We start from the raw sequence: 13,404 nt of genomic DNA on the forward strand, positions 1-13,404 counted from the left end.
GCTACCACATAGTTCTCCATCTGCACCATATGTTTCTCAGGACCAGGAATTTTTTGTTATTTTTTAGACTATCTGACACTTTCTGCTCTTTTCTGATGAGCACGCAGAAAAAAGTGCTTCTTGGGAAAGGTTTGGGTAAAGTTATTGGGGGTGAAAGCCAGGCCTGTCCAGCTTACCTGTACGTATTTCCAACACGTCTAGGCATGTTTCTTCTATTTCCTGAAACCTAAACAAAGTTCCTTCCAAGCTAGTTCCTGGACAAAGCCTTCCCTTTCTTTGCACATCTCTTCTGCCTTTTGCTTTTTCCAAATTTTTAAGTCAAAATTCTATCTATTCAGAGTCATTTAAATTTCATTTTCATTGTTAGACCAGGAAATCTTCCATCAGAATGAAATAAGTAAACTTCTGTTCTTTTTAATCCCATTACAGTTTTATCTCTCTTAGTACCTAATTTCATTCAGTTTTATTTTCCAGTCTCTTACTTTAAAATTAGTAGGGATTTTGTCAAAGAGGCCTATACATAGACAGCAGTCAATAAATACTGTATTGTGAAAGAATGACAGAAACACAAGTAACAGTATTTACATTAAAGATAAACTAATAGAAGTTTTTCAAGTATCTCCTAAGATTATCTTTATTTTAATTTCAATTCATTTTTTTATACAACTAATATTGGGAAAATTGCCTATCAGAAAGTATGTCTGTTTTTTTAATTTAAAATAGAAATATTTAATTTTAAATTCTCCCTAGGAGACTAGTACGTACAGAAAAGTATAAGATGCTAAATATAAGTACTTTTTAAATATTTTAATCTATCAGTATGAAGACAGTATATTCAGAATTCACAAGTTGGTCCCTGGGCATACCAATCATGTAATGGTTTTATTTTTATAGATTCACATCATTAAATTGAGCTCTCATTAAAATATCTATATTTAAAGTATAAATCAGTATTGATCAAGCACAAGATAGCCATGACTTGATGATGTGAAGTTCATTATGCATTACTTTAAAAGCTCACTTTATATCCAAAACCAAAAATCATTTCGCAAACTTGTACAGAGTGCTAAAGATGGAAGAACTCTTAATGAGGCATCGGTTCAAACAGAGCTCACCATCTCTGAAAGGGAACACACAAAAATGCCAGCTCCCTGAAAGTAAGAAGAATTTTCAGTAACATAATACAAAGTCTATTTATTCTACATATTTTAAGAATGAACATTATAAAGAAAGTCAGAAGAATAAAGGAAATATATCTACATTAGGACAAATACCTACACCTACACTTTTCAGAATGTAAACTTTCTCATATAAAAAAGGTAGGATTTCCAGAAATTGACTATTAAATGAGTTTACAACCAGGTTCACGTCCTCAAAAATAGTTCCGAGCTACGTCTCCAACACAAAATTATAACCACCTCCTGGGTAAACTTCAGAATCACAGAGGTAATATTTGTTCAACTAACAACCTTATCTGGACAAACGCCGGAGAGAGCTTATTAAATCTATATGTGCAGTACCCAGTTTCTACAAGCACACCCAAGCCTATAAAATCTCCACTCCAAGGGAGGGCAAATAAAGTGGTCTCCTCAACCGCAGCGTCCTTTCTGATCCCGTATGTAAATCTACAGTAGCCAGGGAACACGTAAGAAACAGAGGCAATGGGCAACCTCTGCTTTCTGGACCCTTTAAGAAACCAGCTTGTACCTCACTGCCGTGAGGGGCAGAGAAAGGAAGGGCAAGGCAAGGCGAACAGGCTTCACCTGAGTTCCGCTCGTGGATTGGAGGAACAAAGGCACATGCTTTTGTTGACATTTCCGCAGTGACTTCTCCTTTGCACGGGAGCCCTGGCACCAACACAGCTGCCCCTGCTGCTGCGCTGGGAAAGCCGGACTCAAAGCCTGGAAAGCCGAGCTCAACGCCTGGGAAAGCACACACACTCCAACAGCAGCCTTTCTTCTGTTTTCTTTTATATATTTTACTCTCTTCATTCTCCACATGTTCCTCCTCTCTGTTCTTTCTCACCATGAGCTTAAATGCACACAATGCACAAGCACACACAACATACATTTTTTTAATTCATGAGACTAAACACACGCGAGCTTATAGGAACAATGCAGACTATCCCAGCTCTCATGCTACCATCTATAGCCACACTTCATTTATGGCTAGATTTGTTTTCTTATATCCTGGATGACACTCTGAGTTATATTTCCCTCTTCCTTCAGTTCTTGCTATTTCTTTTCTTTATAAAAGATCAGGAGAAGACTTGTACAGGCTCCCACCTCTTCCTGAAGGAGCACAGGGTAGGTGCCCAGGAAGTCCTGGAGGCACCAACTCCCTCACCCTTCCTGGAAAGGAAGGTTCCATTTGAGGCGGTGTAGCCGAAGGGAGGAAATCTGTAAAATGTGAGAAGAGTGAGGAGAAGGTGCAGCCTGGATCCCCTCACCCCAGGCAAGATGATTTTAGCAGGGAAGCAGAGGACCCCAGGAGGCTGAGCTCCAGCTAAGTCTTAGCATTGCCCGGTGCCCTGGGCGGTTCTCACCAGCCTTGCCCGCAGCGCTCCAGGCCACCTCCCTGGGCCCAAGCTTTCTTTTCAGATGAGCTGCCTCTTGCATAGGAGGAAGTGGCTGTTACAGCAATTTCAGCTCAAGGTTGTCACTGGCCCTCCCCTCTTTCCGACAGGAAGTTTCCCCAGAACACCCCAAACCTCAGCTCCCTGCCCTGGGAAGCCCTGAGAGCCTCAGTATCAGTGTGGAGAGGGCACTTCTGCTGCGAACAGATCCGAGAGGTTTCTTGGTGGAGAAATGCTTTGGATAGAGCTGGAGGGTGTGTTGCAAACAAGGGTGGCTTCTTCCAAGTGCTTTTGCTAAACATACACATGCGGGCACATCTGCATCTGTGGGCCTCCCAAGCAGAGTGAACGGGGGAGGGAGGGCGAAGGAGCAGAAAGAGGACATTTTATAATCCCTGTGCAGCGCAATCTGGAAAGCATAAATGCACACATGCACCGATTAGCCTATTGCCCACTCGGGGTGGGTGGTGGATAATAATTCCCACTCAGGATCCTGCAGGAAACAAGCGATGACAGATGTGTCATTGACAAGTTTGTGGATGTGGATGTGACTCTTTCATTGCCTTTGGGTATACGCTTCTTGCAAAAGTCAAGAAAAATCCCAATCCCACTTAAACATCATAGACAAGAAACAGGATTCTCAGATTAAGCAGCCCCCAAGGGCTTCCCTTTTAAATGCAGGCAGCACACGCACATTCCCCACTCAAGAGGAGGGAGGGGGGTATGGGAGGAAGGGAGTGAGAATTCTCTAAAGATCTCAGCAGTGGGTTTAGCCCGTTCCTCTTCTTTGGAATATCTGACAGGAGAAGCTGTAACAGCCCTCACCTCACTATATCTCCCAGGACCTGGTCCCTGGGTGTAGGGGCTGCCGTCCCCTGCTCAAGATTTAGATGTTAAGAACCCCTGAGTCTAGAGCCCATCCTGACTGGGGAGTGAGCTAAGGAACTGGATCGGAATCGCTCTAAAGATTGAGTCATTATGGACCTTCATTTACACTTCTAGTGGATCACTGTGAGCATTTCCCAATTATTGACACTTCTGCAAATCCACTTGCACTAATGCATTTCTGTCACTGTGACTATTTTCAATGAACAAAAACTGCAAAAATGAAATGGGTAGGGGTTGTCCGTGCTGATTAGGGTTTCAAATCCCCTATACTCGTTTTTTGTTTTTTGTTTTAAATGGTAAATGAACATATTTTGGATTAAAAATAAAGAACTAGTCAATGCTTAATTAAAGTCATCCAGCCTTATTTGGCCAAGTATCAATGGAGAAGCCTGGATGTGCTTGTGGGAACACAGATATGAATAAAAGAAAACCCCTAACCAGACAAGGAGCTTATTATCTCAGAGGAAAATCAAACTTCAAAATAAATAAGTTGCAATGCTGTGCAGTTCACTAACAGAAGCATTGTTAGTATGTATCTATTACTTGGGTAAGTTCTTGGAGTGGTTATAATTTTGGGCTGGAAAAACGACAGCTTCTTGGAGGAGGAAACTTCTACCCTGTGTTTTCAAGGTTGACTAGGGAGTTGGGCAAGCAGACAAAAGAGAACATCCCAACCTGAGCAGAAAGTGTACAAAATCAGAAGTATAAAAAGAATGGTGCTTCAGGGAATGCGGGCTATTCAGTACATTTGGAGCACTAAGTGGGAGGGGAGACTCTCAAGAGCTAAGGTTAAACATTCATGTAGAAATGTTTCATTGTGGAAATATTTGCAGATGGAATTAGAGCAGGAACTTGTTCAGTAGGACAGTTGGTTGGGTAAAACACTTTAGATAAAAATCAAAATACAAACTCCTCACCAGGATAAACAAATACATCAAGTAAGAGCTTGTTACATAGGAGATTCTTAGACAAATTAGTCATGAAGAGAAAAAGTGAAACTTTGCAATTTTATAATGTTGTTCCTTCTGAAAACTTTATAGAACATCATCTTTTATATATTTGATGTCAGATCAGTGAGAATTCAGGAATTCTGCATCCCATATTAGAATAATTTAGTGATTAGAGTAGTTTGTTATATTTGGTTAACATAATAGGTCCACAAAATGCACATTCACCTTAATTTGCCTAATAACTAACTAAATAAATAAATGAGAGGTCTTAACATTTAACATATTAAGGACAGTTTGGTCCTGTAGTACTATAAGCAGTACTATTTACAAAATGCAGTTTCACTTTTCTCTTCCAATCAGAACCATTTAAATAAAATTGTGGTGGAGCTGAGATTTTTAAATCTTTGTTTAATTTTATTTTATTCAGATAATTTTTATAATGCAGAGGTCTTCACTAACTGGCAGCCTGGGAGTGGATATAACCCAAGAAATATTGTGTTTTCCTATATAATACATTAAAAGTTGAAAAATGAGTTGCAAAGATTTTAATACCATAAAATTTCACATAAATGTCTATGATTTCAAGGTTCTCTTCAAAAGGTAAAAACCCAATAACTTTGCACTAACCTTCCCACATAATAGCTATACTTTATAACTGAGAAGAAGCTATCTCTTTTAATGAGAATTCTTGGTAATAAATCTTGAAACATTCTTACTTAGTTTCTTCCTTTTTTGTTTTTTTATTTCTTACTTTCTAAGTGTTATTTTTTCTTACACCTACTTTTCTTTATTTGTATATTTTAGCTACCAGGACTCTCTCTGCATTTAGATGGAAAACTTTCTCAATCAGGATTTCTCATCTGAAGCAGAATATAAGAAAACAAGGTAAAGCATGACTGTCTCAATTATTCCAAGCGTGTTTTATAACTAGGACCACTTAAGATGCATAAGAGAGGGGTTAATTTATGATATACAATGAATGCATTAGGGATTAATTCCCTAATGGATCTCAGTTCAGAAAGTTTTGGCATAAGCATTCTTTGATTTGCTTGTTTTATAGATATACCTTTTTATAAACTGGATTTACTTAAGGTGACTAGCTGAGCGAATAAGTAAAGGAAGAATCTGTGACTTGAAAATATGTATGCAGAGTTTAGGGGAAGTCACACATGCTGAGAATGAATCAATGAGTACTTAACTGGCCAGGGGCCTGAGGGAATGGGGAAAAATAATGAGTCTAATTCACATCTGACCTGCTTCTGCCCACAGTAATATAAATAATTGATCTCTACTCTGAGCTGTCACAATTATCTTTCTTCACATTCCTCTCGGAAGCTTTATGTCAATACATATTGATAACTTAGAGAAAATTGTGCTCTCCTACTACAGCTTAACTAAGTTGCATGTTAGTTACAATTGTGACCTATAATTAGAAGAGTCAAGAAAATGCATTTTAAAATTCTTTCAAGAAAACTCAAAATCTATCTGTTCATTATTTTCAGTGAAACTGAAAGTATAAACTACTCAACTTTTAGCTATGTGCCTGGATAACTACAAAGGACATTGCAATGGAGACTTGGGGTTGAGTAGGGTAAATCCATTTATTTATGAGATTTATAGAGATGTAGATGTAAATGATGTAGAGGTAGAGGTAGATGTAGATGATGATGCAGATGATGTAGATGTAGATGTAGATGTAGATGATGTAGATATAGATGTAGATGTAGCGAAGGGAAGAAATGCATGGAGAGGAGCATCCTCAGGAGTGAATGAGTTAGTGAAACGCACTGCAGCAGTAGTTTCTGTGGAGAGACCTAGAACCCATGGGAGGCTTGGTTTCTTGTTTAGTATACTACAGACACACATCACATTTCTAGTGAGGTGACTTTCTACCCAGTGAGGGTGCTTGGACTGCTGGTTTCTTCTTGCCTCTTAATGGGTAGGCTTCTCTTTGGGTGTAAAAGCAAATAGCCAGCAAAGAGTTGTAGCAGTCTTCAAATCCAGCTTGTAGCCTCTGTTTTCTGAGGAAACACAGCAAAGCAAGCTTAAATAGATACCTCAGAGCATCAGCAAACTGAGCTGCCTCACACTGTAGTCAAGAGGTTGGAGATGTGACAGAATCATAGAAGAGGCTTTATAAGTCATTTAGTCCAACTATCCCATTTTAAAATTGGGACACCTGAAGCAAAGTAGTTTTAAGTGATTTGCCTAATATATCGTTCATTCATCCACTCATTCAACAAATACTTATTGTATGTCCCTTGTATGCCATGCATATCAGGCTCTGGAGATAAAGCAGAGAAAAAAAGAGTCAGATCACCTCCCTTTCTTACTGTCTAAAATAGAGATAAAAATACTTGAGATAATCATTTTAATAAGCACAGGGAAAAAAAATATGGGGACAGTGTAATAGGTGGTCTTCTTTAGATAGGGTGGTAGAGAAGACCTCTCTAAGAAGACGACATTGATTTAATGTCCAAAGGAGCTGGTTTTACAAATGAGCAGTGAGAACAGAAAATTTAAGGCTGAAAAGCATAAAATGGCTTGGCTAAAATGGATGAAATAAACATAAAAGAGACTCTTCTGGCTAGTTAAGCAAATTGGATGGCAGTGAGAGAAGTGTTTGGGGATATTTGAAAAATAAACTTTTCATATAGTTATACCAGAATCTGTAAAATTGTATTACTAAAGAAATTATTTCTATACAGTGTTAGTTTGAGGAGATGGATTTAAAGAAACATCTTTCATATCATATATTCCACCCCCAGATTTAGGCACAGAGAATCAGTATTTTCTGATTAAAGTTTACAGAAGTTGGAGTTTTACCAGGCAATGTGGCAGAGAACAAGAAACAGCAAATGTTAACAGTGGTTTACACACCATGATTGTAATAATAAAGGACAGTCAAAGTTGGAGAAGGAGAGAAGTGAAAATAGAAGAAACAGAAAAGTAATGATAAGTGTAAAAGAGTCGAGAGGGCAATTACATGAAAAATGTAATAAAAAGAATTATGGTAAGGGGAGTGCTATTAGAAAAAGTTAGCTAGCCCAGCCTGTGTGGCTCAACAGTTGAGCATCGACTTAGGATCCAGGAGATCATGGTTCGATTCCCGGTCAAGACACGAGCCCTGGTTTCTGGCTCCATCCCCAGTTGGGAGCGTGCAGGAGGCAGCCAATCAATGACTCTCATCATTGATGTTTCTAACTCTCTCTCCCTCTCCCTTCCTCTCTCTGAAATCAATAAAAATATATTTTAAAAAAAAAAAAAAAAAGCTTTTAAAGAAAAAACTAAAAATATAGGTGATGCCTTCAGATAATGGAATTTCAAAATTGAGATTTCAGAAAAAGTTCAGTAATGCAAGATTCAGGGTGTGTCCACAGGAGGGAGCAAGACTCAATGAATGTAGGAAAAATACTTGTTAGAGCTGATGAAATCTAGAAGCAGAAAGAGACCAGAGTTTTCAATGGATCCTCAAAGTGAGTATTTAAAGTCACTGAGATGAGAGAACAAAGTGTACACTGAACATGAAGAGGTAAGCTGAGTGATTGGGGGTGAATAGATAGATGGTAGGAAGTTGACAGCAGGGAGGAAGCAGAGGGAGGCACCACTGCTAACACTGATTTCAGAGGAGCTGGGATCTCCTGAAGGGAGACGGAGGGGCAATGTTTTGAAGTTTGTAATGAGAAACAGAAGAGGACACCTCTCCCGTCTTCTGGCCATGTCAGTGACTCGTAAGAGAAAATATAGTCTCTGCTTGAGAGGGCTGCCAGAGAGGAGATAGCCCTCCTTGAATACTCAAGACTAATTATTCAATGATCAGAAGATTTATAACTTTATCTTAAGCTATACCAGAAAACAAAGAAAACATCTTCCTTCCTTCCTTCCTTCCTTCCTTCCTTCCTTCCTTCCTTCCTTCCTTCCTTCCTTCCTTTCTTTCTTTCTTTCTTTCTTTCTTTCTTTCTTTCTTTCTTTCTTTCTTTCTTTCTTTCTTTCTTTCTTTCTTTCTAGAAATTGTAGATTGCCTACTAATATCTTCCTGGCTTATTTCAATATACATTTTTTAATAAATTCAATCACATTTCTAATATTTTAAGCAGTATTTTTCCTACTCTTCAGTGCTATATTAACTAAAATGGATTCAACTTCACCATGACAATTCAACTGCCATATTATCTCCTTTATGTCAGTATTTTTAAATGAGTATATTCAGTTTATTAATTAGTTTGATTAGTAACAAGCTCAAAATCTCATTAGCTTACACTCTGCCTTTCTTCCTTTCCTGTGCTACTTGTCCATGACTATGGGTAGCTGCTGTGGTTCTGCTCCATGCTTCTCCACATCCCATTGTGCAGGACAAAAGAGCAGGTCTTGTTTGGAACGTGAAGAAAATACTCAGCAGAAGTTTCCGATGCCTTCTAAAGCTTCTGCCCAGTCATAGTATCACATTCACTCAAGTTTCTCTGGCAGAAGCTTGTCACACAGTCAAGCCCAATTACATGGGGGGACGCAACAGTGACATCACTTCCCTCATCGGTGTTTTGCCTGTCTCATGGCAATGGGTGAAGACATATCACAGTCTTCAAGGAAGATAAGAAAAGAAAAAATTGGGGACAGTGAAAACAGTCTCATATAATAAGCACTGGAAACGTATGCTAAATACTTCCAATGTTCCCCAGAAGAATCTACTTAGTCATTAAATTCAAATTCAGCTGTGTGCCACGGTTAAATAATATATACTGGGCATTGTCTATAGCAGCCGAAGGAACAAGGAACTTAAGAAAAAAATAGGTGTCAAGATTTTTTTCTTTTATACCATAGAAAATACAGGTAAAGGGATCTGGTATTGTTGAGTCATTAGAAAAGGAAGACTGCCTCATCTGTTTATGTAATGTCCTCATTCAGTGGTATTCATTAGCTGGTAAAATTTTCATGTCTCAGTGTCTGGCCACAAAATATATTGACCCAGATGTATATGGTTTGGTCATTACTCTGACTAAGGTTCTAACGCTGGCATAGACCACATTTAATTCTAAAATACTATCTCAACTAACCCAACGGTCGAGATGTTCTTTGGGAGACGGCTTCAGATGAACCTGGTACTCCTCTCGTGTTTAGCTCCCTTCATACAGACACTTTGACTGTGAATAAGAATTTTGGGGCTCCATTCTTTTTTTGTTGTTGTTCTTTAAGTGTCTTCTGTATTTATGGGGAGAACAAAGTGAGCTGATTCAAGAGTATGGTGCCACTTATCCTCTCCTGCCAATGATGCTGACACATATGCCAGCCGTTTTAAATGACCCATACTGTGTGGCATTCCTATGAGGATTACAAGTGTTTCTTTAGAGAACACCTGAACTATATAATAAAAAATCAGTTCTCATCTGAAGCCTTTTTCAAAGGTCACCTCATTAACTCTGATAGTTCTTAAGACCATACAAAAATTGGGCTACTGAATTAATTCCTGGAAGCCTATAAAGAAGATTGAAAGAAGTAAAGAAAAAATTGTAAAATCCTACCATAGAGTTCATGTGAATTTTTTTCATCCTGCTGTTTGAAGCATGCCATTCTTGACCTTGGAATATTTTATCATTTGGCCTTTAAACTTTTAGGTTAAATTTAATACCACTGAGATTCACAGTTTTATTAAAATAAGGACATGGCAAGCCTCTCAGCTCTATTTGTTCTTTGTAGTGAGACAATAATGCTCAGAACCACTGAGCCAGGCACCACGGTGTAATAGCACCCTACGGCTCATAGCATAACAGCCCAAAGATGATATGTGCAAATCAGACTCTAATGCTATATTAAAAACCTCACAGTGAGCTACTGCAGAATTATGGTTGAGTGAAAGTGTTTCTTTGTGTAAGACATTGCACATTCAAATATACTGAATGTTCAATGTGGCATTTACTTGGAAGGATGATGGAAGAGTTAAACAAATATTCATAAATAATCACACAATTGCACATTAGGTTAAGAAATACTTAACTGAATGTTTTTACATTTCTATGAGCTTCAGTAATGCACAAAGCTTTAAGCACATATTAACACGCGAGATTAATAAAAATAAACCTACTGTATATTATATGAGACATTATCTACATAACTTAATGCATTGAGGGGTCATTGCTAGCTTTCAAATATAAGAAAAAATATGGAATGAATTTTATAGAAATGTTTATCAGGCTATATCAAAGAACTTTTAAATAATGAAGATATACGAGGTACCATTATAGTGAATCATTCACAGATTAAAGGAACATAATGGAAAACATTTACATATTGAGTATTTTGGAAGCTTGCAATGAATGGAGATGGCTCAATTTCTATTTAGAAGGCTGGAAGGAGGCTTATTATGTGCTATACTTGATCCAAAAGGAATATATTTCTATTCTCTGCTCTGCTTTTTCAGGTTAGAATGCTTGGCTGAAACAAAAAAATAAAATCTCTAATCACTAATTAAGGCACCTTCCATATTTGGCAGAAGGAACCTGTGGCACACAGGAAGTTGGGACCTTCTGCATATTTTGGAGAAAGAGTAGGGGAAAAAAATCCTGCTGGCAAGAGGGATGAGTGCCTCATGGAATTGTTCAGGAACTCAGCTACGACTCTTGTCTTGGCACTTAAAGGGATGCTCAGATAAATTTAGAAGAAAATCACCTGCTTCCTGTGGGTTAGAATAGGAGTTAGGCAGATGAAGGCAGGAAGCACGCTTTCCCCCTACAAAGAGCTGGTGTCATTGGTGCTGTGTTTCCTCTTTGGAGATGTGTACAATGATGGGTGAGGTACAGGAATTTTCTAACCCTGGTTTGATTAAAACTATTAATTACTTATAGTATGAGTGCAGTGCTTTAGCATATGATATAGTGCAGATTCTGAAATAACAAGTGTTTGTGTGTCTTCATGAGGCTCCTGCGGGTCCCATAGCAGGTGAGACCCTTGCAATAGCAGTTCATACTTCAGGGATTTACAAAGGAATGGAAATATGACACTGGAGTCCTTTCTGACATCTTCCTGCAGCTGAGTCATTCACATTTCAGTCCGTTCCCCACAATTTCCCCTTTCTCTTTCCATCACACACCTTTATTAAGTATTCTTAACATGTGGACATTGGATAGAATCTTGTTCAAAACTTGAAGAAGGAAGGGAACATGATTTGAGGAACAAAAGTGCTCATTTTTAAGTTAAAGTGAGTACAGTCAGTTTTTAGAAAAAGGGAGAGGATGCCAAGTAGGTGTCTTACCTGAACTAAGATATTGTTGCAATGTAAACGAGGAAAATGTAGAAAAACAAAGTAAAAGATGAGAAAATGATTTACAAATAGTGAGAATAAAGCAATATCATTATTAATTTAAAAAACACTGACTTGTGGTAATTCTGCCTAATAGAGGGAATAATTCATTTCTAGGTCCAAAATATATTAGAAAAACTTCTTTATGAGCAAAAGAGGTATTTTATTTACATTTTTTGGCTTAGAAAATTTGCCATAGCTTTTACAGAGGAGACAAAGAGAATGAATATATGTCCAAAGGAACTTTGACATGTATAAAGCAATTTAATGTAATTGTTACTTAATATTTCTGTTTTAGAAATATACTATTACATATTTGATTTGTCAACATGTATTATAGGTGTTAATTTTACTAATGTAAATACTGCTTTAGCTGAGAAGAATTTAAATATATAGAGAGGCTATATAATTTAAATATATAATAAAAACAACACTTAAAAATTTGGAAATATATTAAAAGGTAAAGGGATTAAGAAGTATGGATTGGTTGTTACATAATAGTCATGGGCTACTTCCAAATCTTGGCTGTTGTGCATCAGTAGATGAGTGGATAGAAAAGCTATGGTACATTTACGCAATGGACTACTACTCAGCCATAGAAAAGAAGGAAATCTTACCCTTTGAGACACCATGGATGGACCCCAAGAGTATTATGCTAAGTGAAATAAGCCAGTGAGAGAAAGAGAAATACCATATGATTTCACTCACATATGGGATCTAATGAATAAAATGAACTGACAAAATAGAAGCAGGCTCATAGATAGAGAACAGACTGACAACTGTTAGAGGGCACAGGAGCTGGACGCTGGGTGAAAAAGATGAAAGGATTAAGCAGAACAAAAGAAAACAAAACCATAGACACAGACACAGCATGGTGATTTCCAGAGGGGAAGGGAGGTGGGGGGAGGTAGAAGAGGGTAAAGGGGGGGATCAATGGTGATGCAAGGAGACTTGACTGGGGGTGGTGAACACACAATACAATATACAGATGATGTACTGTAGAGGTGTACACCTGAAACCTATATAATTTTACTAACCAATGTCATCCCAATAAATTCAGTTAAAAAATAAAAAATAACCTCTCTGACAACCTCAAAAATAAAAATAAAAATAAATAAAAGGTTTAAAATAGCCAAAAGTAAGGATAGTCATGGGGATGTAAAGTACAGCATAGAGAATATAGTAAATGACATTGTAATAACTATGTATGGTGCCAGGTGGGTGCTGGGAATATCAGGGGGAACACTTAGTAAAGTGTTTGTGTAACCAATATGCTGTACGCCTAAAACTAATACAGAATAATATTGAATGTAAACTGTAATTGGAAAAAAAATTGGAAATATATTACATAATTATTTAAGTATAAAATCAATCTGAAATTTTATTTTTATACAGTGGTACCTCAGTTTTCTAATCTTTCCTTCGACAAACATTTCAGTTTCTGACCGCAGTGAACCCGAAGGAAATGCTTCAGTTTTGAACCCGCCTCGGAAGTGGAACCTGCCCCGCGGCTGCCGCTGAGGGCGAGATCCTGAGGCCCAGCTGTCGGCTGCGGATCCCTCGGTTTTCGACCGTTTCAGAGCTCAAACGATCTTTGGGAACAGATTACATTTGAAAACCCAGGTACCACTGTATATGCAATAACTTCATTTTAAAATATGAGCTAAATTTAATAAAATAATGATTTAATATTTATAAAT

General features: G+C 37.8%; 1 long non-coding RNA gene across 1 annotated transcript in view; it reads left to right on the forward strand.

The window, feature by feature from the left end:
• The window catches only part of LOC148093499 (uncharacterized), a 33,296-nt gene extending 20,129 nt beyond the window's left edge, over window positions 1-13,167 (forward strand). Inside the window, exons 2-3 of the long non-coding RNA XR_015714216.1 lie at window positions 5,218-5,298; window positions 13,143-13,167. This is a non-coding gene — a long non-coding RNA (uncharacterized LOC148093499). The remainder of the gene's footprint in view (window positions 1-5,217; window positions 5,299-13,142) is intronic.
• The last annotated feature ends 237 nt before the right edge of the window (window positions 13,168-13,404 follow it).

The sequence above is a fragment of the Miniopterus natalensis genome, chromosome 3, assembly GCF_054644295.1.
Source record: "Miniopterus natalensis isolate mMinNat1 chromosome 3, mMinNat1.hap1, whole genome shotgun sequence".
Lineage (NCBI taxonomy): Eukaryota > Metazoa > Chordata > Mammalia > Chiroptera > Miniopteridae > Miniopterus > Miniopterus natalensis.